We start from the raw sequence: 19,594 nt of genomic DNA on the forward strand, positions 1-19,594 counted from the left end.
GCTGAGCGAGGAGGTAATCCAACTCCTGAGGCGGGAGGTGGAAACACGTAGATGGCCGCACAGGAGAACCCGTTTCCGAGTTGCGGCGGGGGAACGGTCATACACAGTGACCATCAATTCATCGGGGGGCGTAACAGTCGCTCCGTCGAAGTAAGGGGGGGGTGTAAGGTGGCCTTTTTGCCCACCTTACATTTTTGGCATTATAGCGGTCGAGGTTACTGAAATTTGTAGTGAGTAAGTTAGCATTAAGATATATTTGTAGTGAGTAAGTTAGTAGTAAGATATATTTGTAGTGAGTAGGTTGGTAGTAGGCCATATTTTGTAGCAAGTAAGTTGGTTAGTAGGTTATATTTCGTAGTATGTAAGATAGTGAATGGAAAAAGAAATGAATTGGATTATAGTCGTTAAGTTTATATTTGAATTATCGATTGTTTTGTTAGATAAGTAAGTAGATAAAGGTATCATAGTCGTTAGCTTTAGATAGTAAGCAAAATTCAAATGAGTGGGCGGGCACGCGATCAGCAATGCAACCATGCAGCTCGAAAGCTCGCGGTGGTGAATTGCATTGCTGGTCGCGTGGTGAAATCTGCAGAGCGCAAGGAAAGGCTTGAAAGCTGCGCGCAGATTTTAATTGGTTTTGAGCACTCAACGCGAACGGTCGGCGTTAAAGAAAATAATAAACGGATAGGCGAGGGGTAGGAAACACGAGGTAATATGGAATAAAAATGTTAACGTATTTAGAAATGATTGTGTTCTCATTCGTAGTTGATTTGGTAATAATAACCCACCAATAATCTTAACATTACTAACCGGTGGTTAGCACGAGGGCAATCCTGTGCGCCAGACGGCCAAAACTCTGGCACACAAAACCGCGTGGTCTGGAGTGAACGCCGGCGTCAACGCTGGGCGTTCCTCGATCTGCGGTCCACCATTTGTAGTAGAATAGCCCCACTAACATCCCGCAATACGCCTTTGTAGCCCCGACCCCAGCAATCTGGAGTGCGTTTAGCCGCGCCACTCGATCGCTGCAGCCATCCCACGTGCAAACGTGTGGGGGCGTGGTCGGCGAGTTCGGGCTGAGTGGCCATTTAATACGTAATAACTCCCCCATCCTCTCCCGTTTCTCTAACTCGTAGTCCCGTAGTAATTTACAAATGTCTTGTAAGTTGTGGCCCTGGGCAGACTGAAGCTCTGACCCCGGCTGGAAAATTCTAACTTTACAACCTTCCGCTGTTGGTTTTTGATTTTGCTGGCTTTGGTGATGTATTAGAAAATGTGTCACCGCTGATGGTTGTTGATTTTGCTGGTTTCAATTTGTGTATTGCCAAATGTGTCTCCGTTGATGTTTGTTGATTTTGCTGCTCCGCGTCACCGCCGATGGTTTTTGATCTTCCTGGCTGTGGTGTGTGTATTGGATATGTGTCTCCGCTGATAGTTGTTGATCTTGCTGGTTTTGATTTGTGTATTGAAAAATATTGCTGGCTTTGTTGATGTATTGGAAAATGTCTATCTGCTGATGGTTTTCGATCTTTCTGGCTTTGGTGTATGTATTTGAAAATGTCTTAACGCCGTGTCTCATATGTGGGCAATCACTATTCAGTTAATTCCTCTATTGCAATATTCACTAGTAGATTGATGAATAAATTTTAAACTTTCTGACATCGAATAATAAAAATATCTAAACGCATTGTTATACTCTGAACCCATTGAAAATGGGAAATCAGGGTATAATGGCTTTGTTAAAAGTATGTAACAGGCAGAAGGAGGCGTGGCAGACCCCACAAAGTATATATATTCTTGATCAGGGCGAGTCGATTTGGCCCTGTCCGTCCGTATGTATGAACGCGTCGATCTCAGAAGATATAAGAGCTAGAGAATTTTTTTTAAGTGTCCGTAATTACAGCGCGCATATCAAGTTTATCATTAAAAATCGATAACTCATCCCGATCTTTTTATCGATAAAAAACCTTATCGAAAACCAACTAGAGTCCCTAAATTTTTATATGTATGCTACTATGCAATTTCCGCAATTTCGGTTTTTGTTAAAATTTACCCCCACCCCCATATCCACCCCCTCACAACCATGTTTCATAAAGATCGTATGTCCACAAAAAAAGTTATTAAACAATTAAGTTCTCATAGTAAGCCAACATTGCAGCCCATGGGTGTTTATGCGTGGGTGCTTGTGTGTGTATGTGTGTGTGTGTATGCGTGTGTGTGTATGTATGCCTGTGTGTGCGTGCGTGCGTGCGTGTGTGTGTGCGTATTTCTTGTGTAAGCTGAAAGACGCGAAAAATTATTGAAATAGCTATTGGTCCAAGGGTTCAGGGGATCTCGTAGTCGAGCAGTCTCGACTATAGCTTTTTTACTTGTTTTTTTTTTTTTTTTAATTTTCCATCATACCTTGCAATTCATTTCTATACTGCAATATTTACTAGTAGATTTTCTGTAATCAAAGAATTAAAATATATAAACGCATGGTTCCTTCGCATTGTTTCCATCATAGTTTGGTATAATTATTCAATTAAATAAAGTGAAAAACTTTAAAGAATTAAAATATCTAAAAGTATTGCTTTTAGACCCTGAACCCATTGAAGATGGGAAGGTATAATGGTTTTGTGAAAAAGTATGTAACGGGCAGAAGGAGGCGTGGCAGACCTCACAAAGTATATATGTATATTCTTGATCAGCACGACGAGTTGAGTCGATATAGCCCTGTCCGTCTGTCCATCCGTCCGTCCGTATGAGTGCGTCGATCTCAGAAGTTATAAGAGCTAGAGAGCTGAAATTTGGCATGCATACTTGTGTGTACCATACGCAGTACGAGTTTGCTTTATTTTTTCGTTAAATCATCCGAAATTTTTTTTTTCGAGAATAATCGAAAAATAGATTTTGTTTTTTCAGCCTCAGGTATTTAGATTTACTGTGTATATACATATGATGAATACAAACATTTTGTAATTTACAGATTTTGGATACCACGCCCTCTTCGCCCCCCAATTTGAAAAAATTGCATTTCAAGTACTAGAGACTTGTGCTTTGGAATGTACATACATTTTAATGAATTATGATTACGTTCTGAAAGTTTCATAAAGATTGTACGTCTAGAAATTAAATTATTCAACAAATAAGTTCTCATAATATTGCCCACACTGCAGCGCAGCCCAAGCGCAGTCGCTGCTAACTGCGCAGTCAACAGAGCGCGTGGTATACGTGCGTGTGGATGTGTGTTTATGCATGTGTGCATAAAAGAAGTGCAGAATGAGTAGAATATTAGCTTGGAAGGTTCAGGGTATCTTCCAGTCGAGCAGTCTCGACTGGAGCCTTCTTACTTGTTTAATTTGCGAAGTTTGGTGCAGCGTCGGTTTGCTATTTTTTGGCGCTCTCCCCATTTCACTCTTTATACGTTTGGTTAGTGTGATTGTTTAGCGGGTCGCCATACCGAAAATGCCACTTAAAAATCCATCTGGTGGCTGGTGTTATTCCAGTCAACAGAAGGCCGAAATTTTTTCAGACAGCTTGGAGGAAAGATTGAAGCTTAATCTTACTTCTGACAGCACAAGAAGAGATATTGAGCTAAGTTTGGAGACGCCCTTTCAGATGTCACTTCCTGAAGATGGTAGAGAGGGTGATTCTTGATCGAATCTTACAGCTCGAGCCTGTAAAGCAAAAAATACCGAATTGGCAGTTCGGATTTAGACAAGGGCACGGTACGCCAGAACAGCTTCATCGTGTAGTCAACTTCTCCCTCGACGCTATGGAACAACAAGTAAGAAAGCTCTAGTCGAGACTGCTCGACTACGAGAACCCCTGAACCCATGGAGCAATAGCTATTTCAATAATTTTTTGCGTCTTTCAGCTTACACAAGAAACACGTACACAAAAATCAAAGGCACCAGATGGAGGCACGGGACGAAGCAATACTGCATCATCGCGACCCTGGACGTTAAGAACGCCTTCAACACAGCTAGTTGGGATATGATACTGAAGCTGATTCTTGTACAGCTCTCTCAAGAATTATGCTTAACACGCGGGGACCTAAACAGCAACGCTGTCTTCTTCTAATGAGCGTCATTAAGTCTGTCATCCTCTATGCTGCGCCAATATGGTCATTTGCATTTGCGCGATCTACAGACTGAGCGTAATCAGAGTCAGCTGCGCTTTCAGGACTATCGCCGATGATGCGGCGATTGTCATAGCCGGCATGGTGCCACTGGAGTACCTGGTCGCCGAAGCCGTGGAGCGGGATTCGTACGCGACTGTGCGATACAACGCTATCTGGGCGAAAAGCATTGCACGATGGCAAAGAAAGTGGAATAGCTCAGCTTAAGGGCGGTGGACGCACAAGCTCATCCCGGAGCTCGAACCATGGGTTAACGGCAAACACGGCGAGGTTAACTTCTACCTTTCGCAGATCCTCTGGTTGCTTTCGGAGTTATTTGAAGCGCTTTTGTCACGAGGAAACTATTGAGTGCCCATGGTGCGGGCGAGGGCATGTGGATGACGCCAACCACATCCTTTTCCTATGTGGACAGTTCCTGGAGGAAAGGCGTCGTTTAGAAGAGGCACTGGACCGCTCCCTCAAAGCGGACAACATAGTCAACGCCATGCTGGAATCGGAGGAAGCTAGCCACCATACAACTTGCAACTTGTAATATAATAGGATTGACAATAAACGAATATAAAAACAAGTAAGAAAACTCTAGTCGAGAGTGCTCGACTGGATACTACCCTGAACCCAACTAATAAAAATGCCCATTTAGTATGGCTAAAAGTACAAAGCTCATTTAATAAAATATCAAATATTTTGAACCATTTTAAAAAATTAACATAAATTGCACCGGTCGGGATTCGAACCGCGACTTCTCGATCGAGCGTCACGCAGCTACTCACTACGCCACCTCACTTTCGGGAGCCGTTTTGGCAAAACTGAAATAGATTCACTGCTGCAGCGCCATCTAGCAAAACTAAACCAAACTAACTGCTGATGTGATTCTAAGAATCTGCTAGAATAACCAAACTATTAAAAACGCACATTAAGTATGGTTAAAATTTCAATTTCGGTGTATTTAAAAATGTAAAGAAAACTCATTTAAAAATATAAAAATATTTTGCAACAATTAAAAAAATTAACATCAGCTCACCGATCGGGATTCGAACCGCGACTTCTCGATCGAGCGTCATGCCGCTAACACACTACGCCACCTCACTTCTGGAAGTGGCGCTGGCAAAACTCAAATAGATTCACTGCTGCAGCGCCATCTACCAAAACGAAACCAAACTAACAGCTGATGTGATTCAAAGAATGTTCTAGAAGAAGTTTGAGTGTATGTGTGCACACGCATACGATACTGTTGTAGCTGCTGCATGTGCGTTTGTTAATTGGCCAAATATTTGATTATTTTTTATTAATTTTTGACTGAACGGAATTTAATGAAACTTTCAGCATATGATCTACATATTATATTGAATACTGGGAAATTTAAAAAAATGAAAAATAATTCACAATTAGCAATAGTGGCATCTGACTTGAACTTGAATGTTTTTACTCGATAAAAACGGGATGATACCCTGAACCCTCTTGTTTGATATTCTAATCACTCTGCACTTCTTTCGGCACACATACATACACACGTATTAGAGCGCGGTCTGCTAACTGCGGCTGCGCTGCAGTGTGGACAATATTATGACAATTTATTTGTTGAATAATTTTGTAGACATACAATCTTAATGAAACTTTCAGACTTTCATTTTCAATGGGTTCAGGGTATTATAAATAAATAAATGTGTCACCGCCGATGGTGGTTTTATCGTGCTGGCTGTGGTGTATGAATTGTAAAATGTTTCTCCGTTCTTGGTTTTTGATTTTCTGGCTTTGGTGATGTAATGGAAAATTTGTTACCGCCGATGGTTTTTGATCTTGCTGGTGTTGGTGGTGTATTGGAAAATTTGTCATCGCTAATGGTTGTTGGTCTTGCTGGTTTTAATTTGTGTATTGCAAAATGTGTCTCCGCTGATGGTTGTTGATTTTGCTGGTGTTGGTGATGTATTGGAAAATGCGTCTCCGCTGATGGATTTTTTTCTTGTGTGCTTTTGCTGATGTATTATGATTCTTTTGATATAATATTAACTCTATTCAAATGCTTTTATAATAATATATATTGGAAATGTGTCACCTCTAATGGTTTTTGATCTTGCTGGCTTTAGCTGATGTATTGGAAAATGTGTCACCGTTGATGGTTGTTGATTTTGCTGGTTTCGATTTGTGTATTGCCAAATGTGTCTCCGTTGATGTTTGTTGATTTTGCTGGCTTTGATGGATTTTTATCTTGTGGGCTTTGGTTGTTGTATTATGATTCTGTTTACATAATATGAACTCTACTCAAATGCTCTAATAATAAATATTGGAATTGTGCCACCGCCGATGGTTTTTTTTCTTACTGGTTTTGGTGATGTATTGGAGAATGTGTCTCCGCCGATGGATTTTATCTTGAGGTCATTGGATTATGATTCTTTTGATTTACATGAACTCCACTCAATTGCTATAAAATATATATTGGAAATGTGTCACCGCCGATGGTTTTTGATCTTCCTGGCTGTGGTGTGTGTATTGGATATGTGTCTCCGCTGATAGTTGTTGATCTTGCTGGTTTTGATTTGTGTATTGAAAAATATTGCTGGCTTTGTTGATGTATTGGAAAATGTCTATCTGCTGATGGTTTTTCGATCTTTCTGGCTTTGGTGTATGTATTTGAAAATGTCTTAACGCCGTGTCTCATATGTGGGCAATAACTATTCAGTTAATTCCTCTATTGCAATATTCACTAGTAGATTGCTGAATAAATTTTAAACTTTCTGACATCGAATAATAAAAATATCTAAACGCATTTTTATACTCTGAACCCATTGAAAATGGGAAATCAGGGTATAATGGCTTTGTTAAAAGTATGTAACAGGCAGAAGGCGGCGTGGCAGACCCCACAAAGTATATATATTCTTGATCAGGGCGAGTCGATTTGGCCCTGTCCGTCTGTCTGTCCGTCCGTATGTATGAACGCGTCGATCTCAGAAGATATAAGAGTTAGAGACTTGAAATTTTTTTTAAAATGTAATTACAGCGCGCATATCAAGTTTATCATTAAAAATCGATAACTCATCCCGATCTTTTTTTATCGATAAAAAACCTTATCGAAAACCAACTAGAGTCCCTAAATTTTTTTATGTATGCTAATATGCAATTTACGAAATTTCGGTTTTTGTTAAAATTTACCTTCACCCCCATACCCCATACCTCACAACCATGTTTGTAAAAAGCGTATTTCAAATACTAGAGACTTGTGCTTTGGCAAATAAATGCATATCCATGTTGTAATCATAATCTTAAAGTTTCATAAAGATCGTATGTCCACAAAAAAAGTTATTAAACAATTAAGTTCTCATAGTAAGCCAACATTGCAGCCCATGGGTGTTTATGCGTGGGTGCTTGTATGTGTATGTGTATGTGTGTGTGTATGTGTGTGTGTATGTGTGTGTGTATGTGTGTGTATGTGTATGCCTGTGTGTGCGTGCGGTTTTTTTTTTTTTTTTTTTTTTTTATATTCATTTATTGACAAACTTATATAACAAATTGCAAGTTGCGTGGTGGCTAGGATAGCGCGCGGTGCTTGCGGGACGGCCGTAAAGCATTGCTTCGCAAGCACTATGCGCTACCTTAGCCTGGGACAGCTCGTCTTCTCAGTAGCTCGACTCTGCGGAGCTCCATCATCACCGTGGCCGCGAAAGTGCTTGTTAGTTCCTAAGCTTCCTCCGATTCCAGCATGGCGTTGACTAAGTTGTCCTCGCCTCTCCTCCAGGAACCGTCCACATTCGAAAATAATGTGGTTGGCGTCTTCCACATGCCCTCGCTCGCACCAGGGGCACTCGTCAGATTCCTCGTGGCCAAAGCGCTTCAAATAGCTCCGAAAGCATCCATGACCCGAGAGGATCTGCGTAAGGTAGAAGTTAACCTCGCCGTGTTTGCGGTTAACCCATGGTTCAAGCTCCGGGATGAGCTTGTGCGTCCACCGCCAGAGGTGCCAGAGGCACCATACCGGCTATGACGAGCGCCGCGTCATCGGAGAAAGCGCAGCTGACTCTGATTGCGCTCAGCCTGTAGATCGCGTAAATGCTTCGGCTGTAGCTCGGCGTTGCCATCGCTCTTGCCCATATTGGCGCAGCATAGAGAATGACAGACCTAATGACGCTCATTAGGAGGAGACGTCGTTGCTGTTTAGGTCCCCGCGTGTTAAGCATGATTCTCGAGAGAGCTCTACAAGAATCAGCTGCCTTTTTATGCACATATTCTAAGTGCTCGCGGAAAGTTGTATACCAGTGTTCTTCCTCTGAAGCAGCTCTTTATTATCTCTCTTAGATATTTAGGGATATTATATTGTGACAGCGCATTCAGTATCATATCCCAACTAGCTGTGTTGAAGGCATTCCTTACATCCAGGGTCGCGATGATGCAGTATTCCTTCGTCCCGTGCCTCCATCTGGTGCCTTCAATAGCGGAAGTGGCCAGACCGACAACTTTGTTAAGCGCGTCCGTTGTTGACCGGGCCTTCCGGAATCCAAATTGGTTTGGTGACAGGCCTCCGGCGCTTGCAATCGCAGTCTCCAGCCTAGAGCAGATCAGTTTCTCAAACACCTTTCCCATGGTGTCTAAGAGACAGATCGGTCTGTACGAAGATGGCTCATCTGGTGGTTTGCCAGCCTTGGGTAGCAATACCAGATTCTGGGCTTTCCATTTTGCCGGGAACGTCTCTTGGATCAGGCATTCGTTAAATAATTCGGCGAACGTACTTGGGTGCAAGGCGAGGGCTAGCTTTAGCGCACGATTTGGGATCCCGTCCGGCCCTGGAGCTGTGTTGGTTCTAAGACCTCGGAGAACTACTGATATTTCTTCCTCTGTAACTAAAACAATTTCAGTGCTCGTTGAGCCCTGATCAGCAGACTCGGATCCAGGGGCGTGAATGGAGCTTAAACTTTCTGGAAAGAGTGTTTCCACAATCGATTTAAGCTCCAGACGATCCGTAGGCTGCACCTGTCTACCTGCGTATAGTCTTTTAACTACTATCTTATATGCCCTGCCCCAAGGGTCATATTCGGCTGAGTCGCACAACTGTAAAAAACATTCTCTTTTGCTTGCCCGAATGGCCTTCTTCAGCTGTCTTCTAGCTGCCTGGTAAGCTAACTGTTTCACAAGAAACGTTGGCCTACCGCGAGCCCGTTGGTAGCTTCTTCTCGCCTGGATGCATTTGCGACGAATGTCACCTATTTGCGTATTCCACCAATACGTAGGCTCATGTTGTCGCGTGAACTGCTTGCGGCGTAACATGCTGCTATTGCAGGCACTCTGTATTTGGGTTACCATTTGGCATGCTCTGGCCTCAGCATTATCAATTGTACCCAGAGACTGAATGGCCTCTGAAAAGACCGCGGGATCAAAAGTATCTAGCCGATACGACTCCCTCCACAATGTTGACGCCCTGGCAGGTGGCTCACCTATTGTGAATAGAAGTGCCGTATGATCGCTGCCCGTATAGCTATCGCAATGGCTCCATGTTGCTCCCCGAAAGAGGGATGAAGTGACAAAAGTAATGTCGATAACAGACCCGTATCCCGCCCGACTGAAGGTGTACTCGTGGCCAGTGTTGAGCAGTGCAACATCTAGTGTCGCGAAGATCTCCAGTAGGATACGACCTCTGGCATTTGTTGTGGGGCTACCCCATTCTAGCGCCCAGGAGTTAAAATCTTCAGCTATAATGGCCTTCCGACCCCTAGCATCCTCGGCAAGCTCGTCGAGCACCGTGGTGCCAGATAGCAACTGTAAAGCCATAAGCTACCATATCGGCCACGTACGAACCCATTGAATGACTTAACATTCGAAAGTACGTTCGTTGAGTTTCCGCATACCCACAACGCAGCTTTGCCATTAACGTCTGTTGACCATGTCCTAGGGCAGCTGGTTCTACAGTGGTGAGGCTCACTGAGAAAAACTACATCTATACATTTTTCCCTAATGGTTTGCTCTAGAAGATCTTGGGCAGCAACACAATGATTTAAGTTAAGCTGCAAAAACCTTAACATTTCATTTTACGAGCAGCTTCACGGTAAGATGGGCACTTGAAGCTGCCTGCTGAATGGTCCGTCTGCTTTTCACCTTTCCGGATACAGAGGCTACATTCTGGTGGCTTGGTGCATGCTTTGGCACTGTGACCCCTCTCTCCACACCTGAAACAGGCGCCCTTTAAGTCACAGTCGCTGCCGCAGTTTGCTGCCATATGACCGTAATCGAGGCACTTGAAACAGCGTTTAGGCTGCTCCACGGCTCGGATACGGCAAACTACCCATCCTATTCTAATTTTTGACAGCTCGAGCAGAGTTTTAGCTTTCCCAATTGGAAGAGCAACCGTAGCTCTGTGCTGTCCACCAAAAGCTGGCCGAAGCGATTTGATAGCCTCAATGGGGAGTGAGCTATCCTTCAACTCCACCCTAATTGCCTCCAAGATCTCCTCTTTGGTCGCTAACTCATCTAGATCGCGAATCTCAACTTGAGCCGATTCGGTAAGTGTTTTAACTACCGCTCGGTCTCCCAAGGCCTTGCCTACAGCTTCGTGCAGAGCCTCAGCGCTATGCTCCGGCTTCCTACTCAGTTGCAATAAAAGGTCCCCCTTAGCTGTCTTCCTAATGCCTTGAACGTCGCTGCTCAGATGCTTCAAATTTGGGTCGCTTTTAACTACACGAAGCATGTCCGCATAGCTGCAACCCCCTACGCCTGAAATCGCAATCGCGTCAGTCCTGGGACGTTTTTGCATAGGCTTTCGCCCTTTAACGACTGTCCAGCTGCTCTGGTTTGTCTGTCGAGCGGCCTGGTTTGAAGTTTCAGCTGTAGCCCGTAGAGCCATTGGTTCTTTTGGGTTCGCTGCACTTCTATTGGGCCTCGGCTTTTTTGAGGGAGTTTTCCTCTGTTCGGAGGCAACTTCCCTCGATAGCTTGAGAGTATTGCTACCTACTGTAGCACTAATGCTCGCTGCCTTAACGTTTTCGCCTACTTTTTTGAGTGGCGTGGTCTGCACCTCACAGTTTTTAACCGAACGGTTGCAGAACGCTTCGGCCGTCTTGTGAAGGCTGACCAGCCTAGCCAGCTCCTCTCTCATTAAGGCATTTATATGCCGCTGACCCCCAAATAAGGCAGACAAACCCTCTAGTGTAGCTCCTATTTGAGCTAACGCTTCTTTTAGTGACTTGGGTGCCTGGCACTCAGCCACTGGAGCCTGATTAAAGCTCGACGGCTGCGGCAGCGCCCTCTGTTGTTGCTGCGGCGATCGCTGCAACGAGGAACGACGCGCAAAAGCTTGCAGCTCGTCCTGCATCATGGCATCCATTTCTGCTCCGACTACCACGGCGTGAAGCCTGTAGTGGGCAATGGCTACTAATATAATCTGAGTTTACAACCCGCAGTAACTTAAACTCAACTTGACTACAGTGAGAGCCCGAAAGTATGCACTACTTTTAATAACTGCTACTTCACTCCAGCAGCTATCTTGCTGTCTTTGCTAAGGCTTAGCAACTCACCAACGTTAGTGAGCAGCTGATTGCCCGATGCAATTTCCAGCACTACTAACAGCTGTTAGAGTGAATGCACCTGATTTTTCTTATTGCGCAAGTGTGACGCCTAAAGTAACAAAATTTACGCGCCCACAAAAGACAAGGAAAGGAAAGAAGCCCTGACGCCAAAACACTGACGCTATCGCCCCCCCCTCTCTTGCACCACCGAATTATACCGCTTGGGAATTCCACGAACCGCCGCGCCGTAAGTCTCTGGTAGTTTTTTTTTGAGGTCGCTGGGTACGCCGCGCCCACAGCAAACACGTTGACTTCAGTTCTTTCCACTTTCACAGGGGAAAACACAGTTCAAGCTATTGTCTACGATGGATCACGATGACATCGACCGCACTCCGTGAAAACGCAACTCGAACTCTGTGTGTGCGTGCGTGCGTGCGTGTGTGTGTGCGTATTTCTTGTGTAAGCTGAAAGACGCGAAAAGTTATTGAAATAGCTATTGCTCCAAGGGTTCAGGGGATCTCGTAGTCGAGCAGTCTCGACTATAGCTTTCTTACTTGTTTTTTTTTTTATTTTCCATCATACCTTGCAATTCATTTCTATACTGCAATATTTACTAGTAGATTTTCTGTAATCAAAGAATTGAAATATATAAACGCATGGTTTCTTCGCATTGTTTCCATCATAGTTTGGTATAATTATTCAATTAATTTCTGTATTGCATTATTTACTAGTGAAAAACTTTAAAGAATTAAAATATCTTAAAGTATTGCTTTTAGACCCTGAACCCATTGAAAATGGGAAGGTATAATGGTTTTGTGAAAAAGTATGTAACGGGCAGAAGGAGGCGTGGCAGACCCCACAAAGTATATATGTATATTCTTGATCAGCACGACGAGTTGAGTCGATATAGCCCTGTCCGTCTGTCCATCCGTCCGTCCGTATGAGTGCGTCGATCTCAGAAGTTATAAGAGCTAGAGAGCTGAAATTTGGCATGCATACTTGGGTGTACCATACGCAGTACGAGTTTGCTTTATTTTTTCGTTAAATCATCCGATAACTTTTTTTTCGCGAATAATCGAAAAATAGATTTTGTTTTTTCAGCCTCAGGTATTTAGATTTACTGTGTATATACATATGATGAATACAAACATTATGTAATTTACAGATTTTGGATACCACGACTTCTTCGCCACCCAATTTGTAAAAATTGCATTTCAAGTACTAGAGACTTGAGCTTTGGAATGTACATACATTTGAATGAATTATGATTACGTTCTGAAAGTTTCATTAAGATTGTACGTCTAGAAATTAAATTACAAAAAGTTGTTGGCCTGACAATATCCAAGGCACCAGATGGAGGCACGGGACGAAGCAATACTGCATCATCGCGACCCTGGACGTTAAGAACGCCTTTAACACAGCTAGTTGGGATATGATACTGAATGCGCTGTCACAATATAATATCTCTTAATATCTTAAAGAAACAATAAAGAGTTACTTCAGAGGAAGAACACTGGTATACAACACGAGTGAGGCTCCCCAAAGTCATACAGTGTCAGCTGGAGTACCCCAAGGCTCAGTGCTGGGGCCTCTCCTATAGAATATCATGTACGACGGCGTACTGCGCTTGGAAGTACCACTTAGAATATGTGCATAAAAAGGCAGCTGATTCTTGTACAGCTCTCTCAAGAATTATGCTTAACACGCGGGGACCTAAACAGCAACGACGTCTTCTTCTAATGAGCGTCATTAAGTCTGTCATCCTCTATGCTGCGCCAATATGGTAATTTGCATTTGCGCGATCTACAGACTGAGCGTAATCAGAGTCAGCTGCGCTTTCAGGACTATCGCCGATGATGCGGCGATTGTCATAGCCGGCATGGTGCCACTGGAGTACCTGGTCGCCGAGGCCGTGGAGCGGGATTCGTACGCGACTGTGCGATACAACGCTATCTGGGCGAAAAGCATTGCACGATGGCAAAGACAGTGGGATAGCTCAGCTAAAGGGTGGTGGACGCACAAGCTCATCCCGGAGCTCGAACCATGGATTAACGGCAAACACGGCGAGGTTAACTTCTACCTTTCGCAGATCCTCTGGATGCTTTCGGAGTTATTTGAAGCGCTTTTGTCACGAGGAAACTGATGAGTGCCCCTGGTGCGGGCGAGGGCATGTGGAAGACGCCAACCACATCCTTTTCCTATGTGGACGGTTCCTGGAGGAGAGGCGTCGTTTAGAAGAGGCACTGGACCGCTCCCTCAAAGCGGCCAACATAGTCAACGCCATGCTGGAATCGGAGGAAGCTAGCCACCATACAACTTGCAACTTGTAATATAATAGGATTGACAATAAACGAATATAAAAACAAGTAAGAAAACTCTAGTCGAGAGTGCTCGACTGGATACTACCCTGAACCCAACTAATAAAAATGCCCATAAAAGAACAAAGCTCATTTAATAAAATATCAAATATTTTGAACCATTTAAAAAAATTAACATAAGTTGCACCGCTCGGGATTCGAACCGCGACTTCTCGATCGAGCGTCACGCAGCTACTCAGTACGCCACCTCACTTTCGGGAGCCGTTTTGGCAAAGCTGAAATAGATTCACTGCTGCAGCGCCATCTAGCAAAACTTAACCAAACTAACTGCTGATGTGATTCTAAGAATCTGCTAGAATAACCAAACTATTAAAAACGCACATTAAGTATGGTTAAAATTTCAATTTCGGTGTATTTAAAAATGTAAATTAAATAGAAAACTCATTTATGAAAATATAAAAATATTTTGAAACAATTAAAAAAATTAACATCAGCTGCACCGATCGGGATTCGAACCGCGACTTCTCGATCGAGCGTCATGCCGCTAACACACTACGCCACCTCACTTCTGGAAGTGGCGCTGGCAAAACTCAAATAGATTCACTGCTGCAGCGCCATCTACCAAAACGAAACCAAACTAACAGCAGATGTGATTCAAAGAATGTTCTAGAAGAAGTTTGAGTGTATGTGTGCACACGCATACGATACTGTTGTAGCTGCTGCACGTGCGTTTGTTTATTTGGCCAAATATTTGATAATTTTTTAATAATTTTTGACTGAACGGAATTTAATGAAACTTTCAGCATATGATCTACATATTATATATTGAATATTTTGGAAATTTTAAAAAACGAAAAATCATTCACAATTAGCAATAGTGGCATCTGACTTGAACTTGAATGTTTTTACTCGTTTAAACGGGATGATACCCTGAACCCTCTTGTTTGATATTCTAATCACTCTGCACTTCTTTCGGCACACATACATACACACGTATTAGAACGCGCTCTGCTAACTGCGGCTGCGCTGCAGTGTGGACAATATTATGACAATTTATTTGTTGAATAATTTTGTAGACATACAATCTTAATGAAACTTTCAGAACATAATCATAATGTTCAAATGTATGTACATTCTAAAGTCTAAAGTCTCTACTTGAATTACTCCTTGTTCAAAGGTGACGGTGAGAGGCTGGATATGGGGGTGGTACAACAAAAATCGAAATTATATAATATACATATAAGTTTACATTTGAAATTTGGAAGCTCTAGCTCTAAAGGTGTAGGAGATATAATTAAATAACTAGCTTTCGATAAGGGTTTTAATCGATAATAAAATATCAGGAATAGTTATCCATATATAGAGAAAAACTCGATATGAGCGTGATATACACGGACCTAGGAAAAAAATTGTAAGTCTCTAGCTCTTATATCTTCTGAGATCGACGCGTTCATACATACGGGCGGACGAACGGAAGGACAGACAGACGGACAGGGCCAAATCGACTTAGCTCGTCGCCCTGATCAAGAATATATATACTCTGTGGGGTCTGCCACGCCTCCTTCTGCCTGTTACATACATTTCAACAAAACCATTATACCTGATTTCCCATTGAAAATGGGTTCAGGGTATAAAAAATGTGTGCAGCTGCGGCTTTGACAGGGTGTGGCACGATGGTCTCACATTTAATCTGAAGAACATCTTACCACCGCAGCTATTCCAGCTTGTTACAAGCTTCCTCACGGATAGATACTTCAGAGGAGTTGTGAATGGAGAAAAGTCCTCGAAACGTTCAGTTTGCGCAGGTGTCCCTCAGGGTAGCGTGCTTGGACCTACGCTATACAACCTATACACAGCTGATATGCCGACCATAAATTTAGTTACTGGACTAGATGAGGAACATGTCTTGATAGCAACCTACGCAGATGACACTGCAGTTTTAACCAGAAGTCCTAGCATAAACATAGCCGCGGAATCCTTGCAACAATACGTAAATAGCTTTGAAGGATGGGCTAGAAATTGGAATATAGGCATCAACACCAGCAAGTGCGTAAATGTCACGTTTACCACAAGAAGCTTGTCTTCTAGCGGCATTACTATGCTGGGTTCCATAATCCCACAAAAAAGCTCACATAAGTACCTTGGAGTTTTACTGGATAGGAAACTACATGTTAAGGCCCATACTACCATGGTAGGGCAGTCGGTAATGGCGAAAGCTAGAAAGATGACTTGGCTTCTTGCTCAAAAAAACAAGCTATCACTGAACAATAAAACTAAGATATATAAGAGCATCCTAAGCCCTATCTGTAAATACGCCCTAGAAATATACGGCATTGCCTCTAAAACCAATTTGAACAAAATTAGAGTCGCCCAAGCAAAGAGAACTCGAGACATTGAAAACGATCTAAAGGTCCCAAAGGTGGGAGATGTCCTATAATTATGTTCGGCAAGGTACGTTCTACGTCTCGACAGTCAAACAAATCTATTAGCCAGACGGCTAACTGCCAAGCCGAGGAAGAGACGCCTCAAAAAGTGCCACCCAACAGATCTAAACAAATCGAAATTGTATAAAATACATATAAGTATACATTAAAAATTTGGAGACTCTAGCTTTAAATTTATTGCTGGTTTTCGATAATGTTTTTAATCGATAACAAAATAACGGGGAAATTTATCGATATTTAAAGCAAAACTCGATATGCGCGTGCTATACACGGACCGTATAAAAACAAGTAATAAAGCTCTAGTCGAGACTGCTCGACTACGAGATCCCCTGAACCCTTGGAGCAATAGATATTTCAATAAATTTTCGCGTCTTTCAGCTTACACAAGAAACACGCACACACACACACGCACGAACGCACACACAGGCATACATACACACACATACGCATACAGACACAAACGCATACACATACACACATACACACACAAGCACCCGCGCATAAACACGCATGGTCTGCAGTGTGCGCTTACTATGAGGACTTAATTGTTTACATACGATCTTCATGAAACTTTCAGATTATTATGACAACGTGGATATGCATGTATTTGCCAAAGTACAAGTCTCTAGTATTTGAAATACACTTTTTACAAACATGGTTGTGAGGGGGTGGACATATGGGTGGGGGGTAAATTTTAACCAAACCCGAAATTGCATATAAGCATACATAAAAAATTTAGAGACTTTAGCAATAAAGGTGTAGGAGATATAATTTTATAACTGGTTTTCGATAAGGTTTTTTATCGATTAAAAAAGATCGGGATGAGTTATCGATTTTTAATGATAAACTTTATATCCGCGCTATAATTACGGACATTTAAAAAAAAAATTGAAGTCTCTAGCTCTTATATCTTCGGAAATCGACGCGTTCATACATACGGACAGACGGACAGACGGACGGACGGACAGACGGACGGACGGACAGACGGACGGACGGACAGACGGACAGGGCCAAATCAACTCAGCTCGTCGCCCTGATCAAGAATATATATACTTTGTGGGGTACAATATGATAATATTGCATTCACTGAAGCCTGGATAAGTAATAATATTCATAATAGTGAAATCCTTTCAGGTAATTTCAATACTTATAGACTCGATCGTTCGGTTCGCAGAGGGGGTGGGGTGTTAATTGCTGTTAAATCTATTATCCTCTCTGAATCGTTTACCTTTTCGTCCCTTCATGATGCGGAGATTATAAGGGTTAAATTAACTGTCCAATCGTGCTCATTGTTTATCACATGTTCTTATATCCCTCTCTCTTCTGATGTACAAGTTTATGCTCAACATATAAATGATATTAAAGAAGTTTATGAGCATGTAAATGATAGAGACTTGCTTCTTGTGTTGGGTGATTTTAATATTCCGAACACTTAGTCATCAATTTGTAATCCAAATTACTTTATTTCGACAATTGGTCACTATCTTTTTGATGAATTGTCTATGTTTCAGATGAACTCTATTTCTAATCATCTAAATCGCACACTAGATCTTGTGTTCATTAATCATGATTCGCTCATTAATGTCGTGAGATCAACTACTTTCTGCTCACCTGAGGATATACATCACCCTCTTTAGAGGAAGGCTTAAGTTCAGAAAGAGGAAGTGCAGGTCTCGCTTGGCCCACAAGTTCCCGATGGCGAGAACGTTTTCGGCGTTGCCCAATCTACGCCAGCTTCTACGATACTTTCGTGCATGTTACCGACTTGTCCGGTCGCGAAACCATCGCACTTGTCACTGGTGGCATGAAAGTCAAGGCTGTTCGTGATGAGGCTTCCCCCTACGCCGACATGTTGGCCGCTCAGGATGTGGCTGAGAGGTGGAAAGTCCTGGGCATTACTGCACATTAAATTGCGCGCTACTGGCGGCAACAAGACCAAGACACACGGACCCGGTGCCCAATCCGCACTGCGTGCCTTGGCCCCTTCATTGAAATCAACTCAGCGTGTCGCCCTGATCAAGAATATATATACTTTGTGGGGTCTGCCACACCTCCTTCTCCCTGTTACATACATTTAAAAAAAACAAGTAAGAAGACTCTAGTCGAGACTGCTCGACTAGGAGATACCCTGAACCCTCTAATCTGATATTCTAATCAGTCTGCACTTCTTTTCGATACACATACATACACACGCACGTATTAGAACGCGCTCTGCTAACTGCGCAGTAAGCAGCGACTGTGCTTGGGCTGCGCTGTAGTGTGGGTAACATTATAAGAATCATATGGTGAAAATGTATGTACATTTCAAAGCAAACGTCTAGTACTTGAAATACGCCTTTTACAAAGGTGAGGGTGAGGGGGTGGATATAGGGGGTGGGGGGTAAATTACAACAAAAATCGAAATTATATAAAATGCATATAAGTCTACATATAAAATTTGGAAGCTCAAGCTTCAAAGGTGTAGGAGATATAATTAAATAGCTAGCTTTCGATAAGGTTTTTAATCGATAATAAAATATCGGGAGTAGTTATCGATATATAATGAAAAACTTGATATGCGCGTGATATACACGGATCTATGAAAAATTTAAAGTCTCTAGCTCTTATATCTTCTGAGATCGACGCGTTCATACATACGGACGGACGGACAGACGGACGGACGGACAGACAGACGGACAGGGCCAAATCGACTCAGCTCATCGCCCTGATCAAGAATATATATACTATGTGGTGTCTGCCACGCCTCCTTCTGTCTGTTTCATACTTTTAACAAAACCATTATACCCTGATTTCCCATTGAAAATGGGTTCAGGGTATAAAAAAAAGCATTATACCCTGATTTCCCATTGAAAACGTATTCAGGGTATAAAAATCTATTCTTGCACAGTTGCAGTGTACAATATGATATTATTGCATTCACTGAAGCCTGGCTAAGTAATAATATTCATAATAGTGAAATCCTTTCAGGTAAATCGGTCGCATTGAGGATGTTACACCTATTCCATCCGATTCCACACGCAGGAATATTGTAATAAAAATATAAAACACCGAAAAACACCGAAAATTGGGCAGTATCGCCTTTTTATACAACCTTAAACTCTATTCTGGATGTGTGCGTGCCTCTCTGCCGTATTTCGCCCGTTTCAAATAAGACGCCTTGGTTCACTAAGTCTCTCGAATTTAAGAAATATTAAAACTAAATGCTTTAAGAAGCTGGTTCAAGTG

At 42.6% G+C, this 19,594-nt stretch overlaps 1 pseudogene; it reads left to right on the forward strand.

The window, feature by feature from the left end:
* Positions 1–13,486: 13,486 nt before the first annotated feature.
* LOC122757112 lies at positions 13,487–18,375 on the forward strand (annotated as a pseudogene).
* The last annotated feature ends 1,219 nt before the right edge of the window (positions 18,376–19,594 follow it).

The sequence above is a fragment of the Drosophila mojavensis genome, unplaced genomic scaffold (assembly GCF_018153725.1).
Source record: "Drosophila mojavensis isolate 15081-1352.22 unplaced genomic scaffold, ASM1815372v1 contig_297, whole genome shotgun sequence".
NCBI lineage: Eukaryota > Metazoa > Arthropoda > Insecta > Diptera > Drosophilidae > Drosophila > Drosophila mojavensis.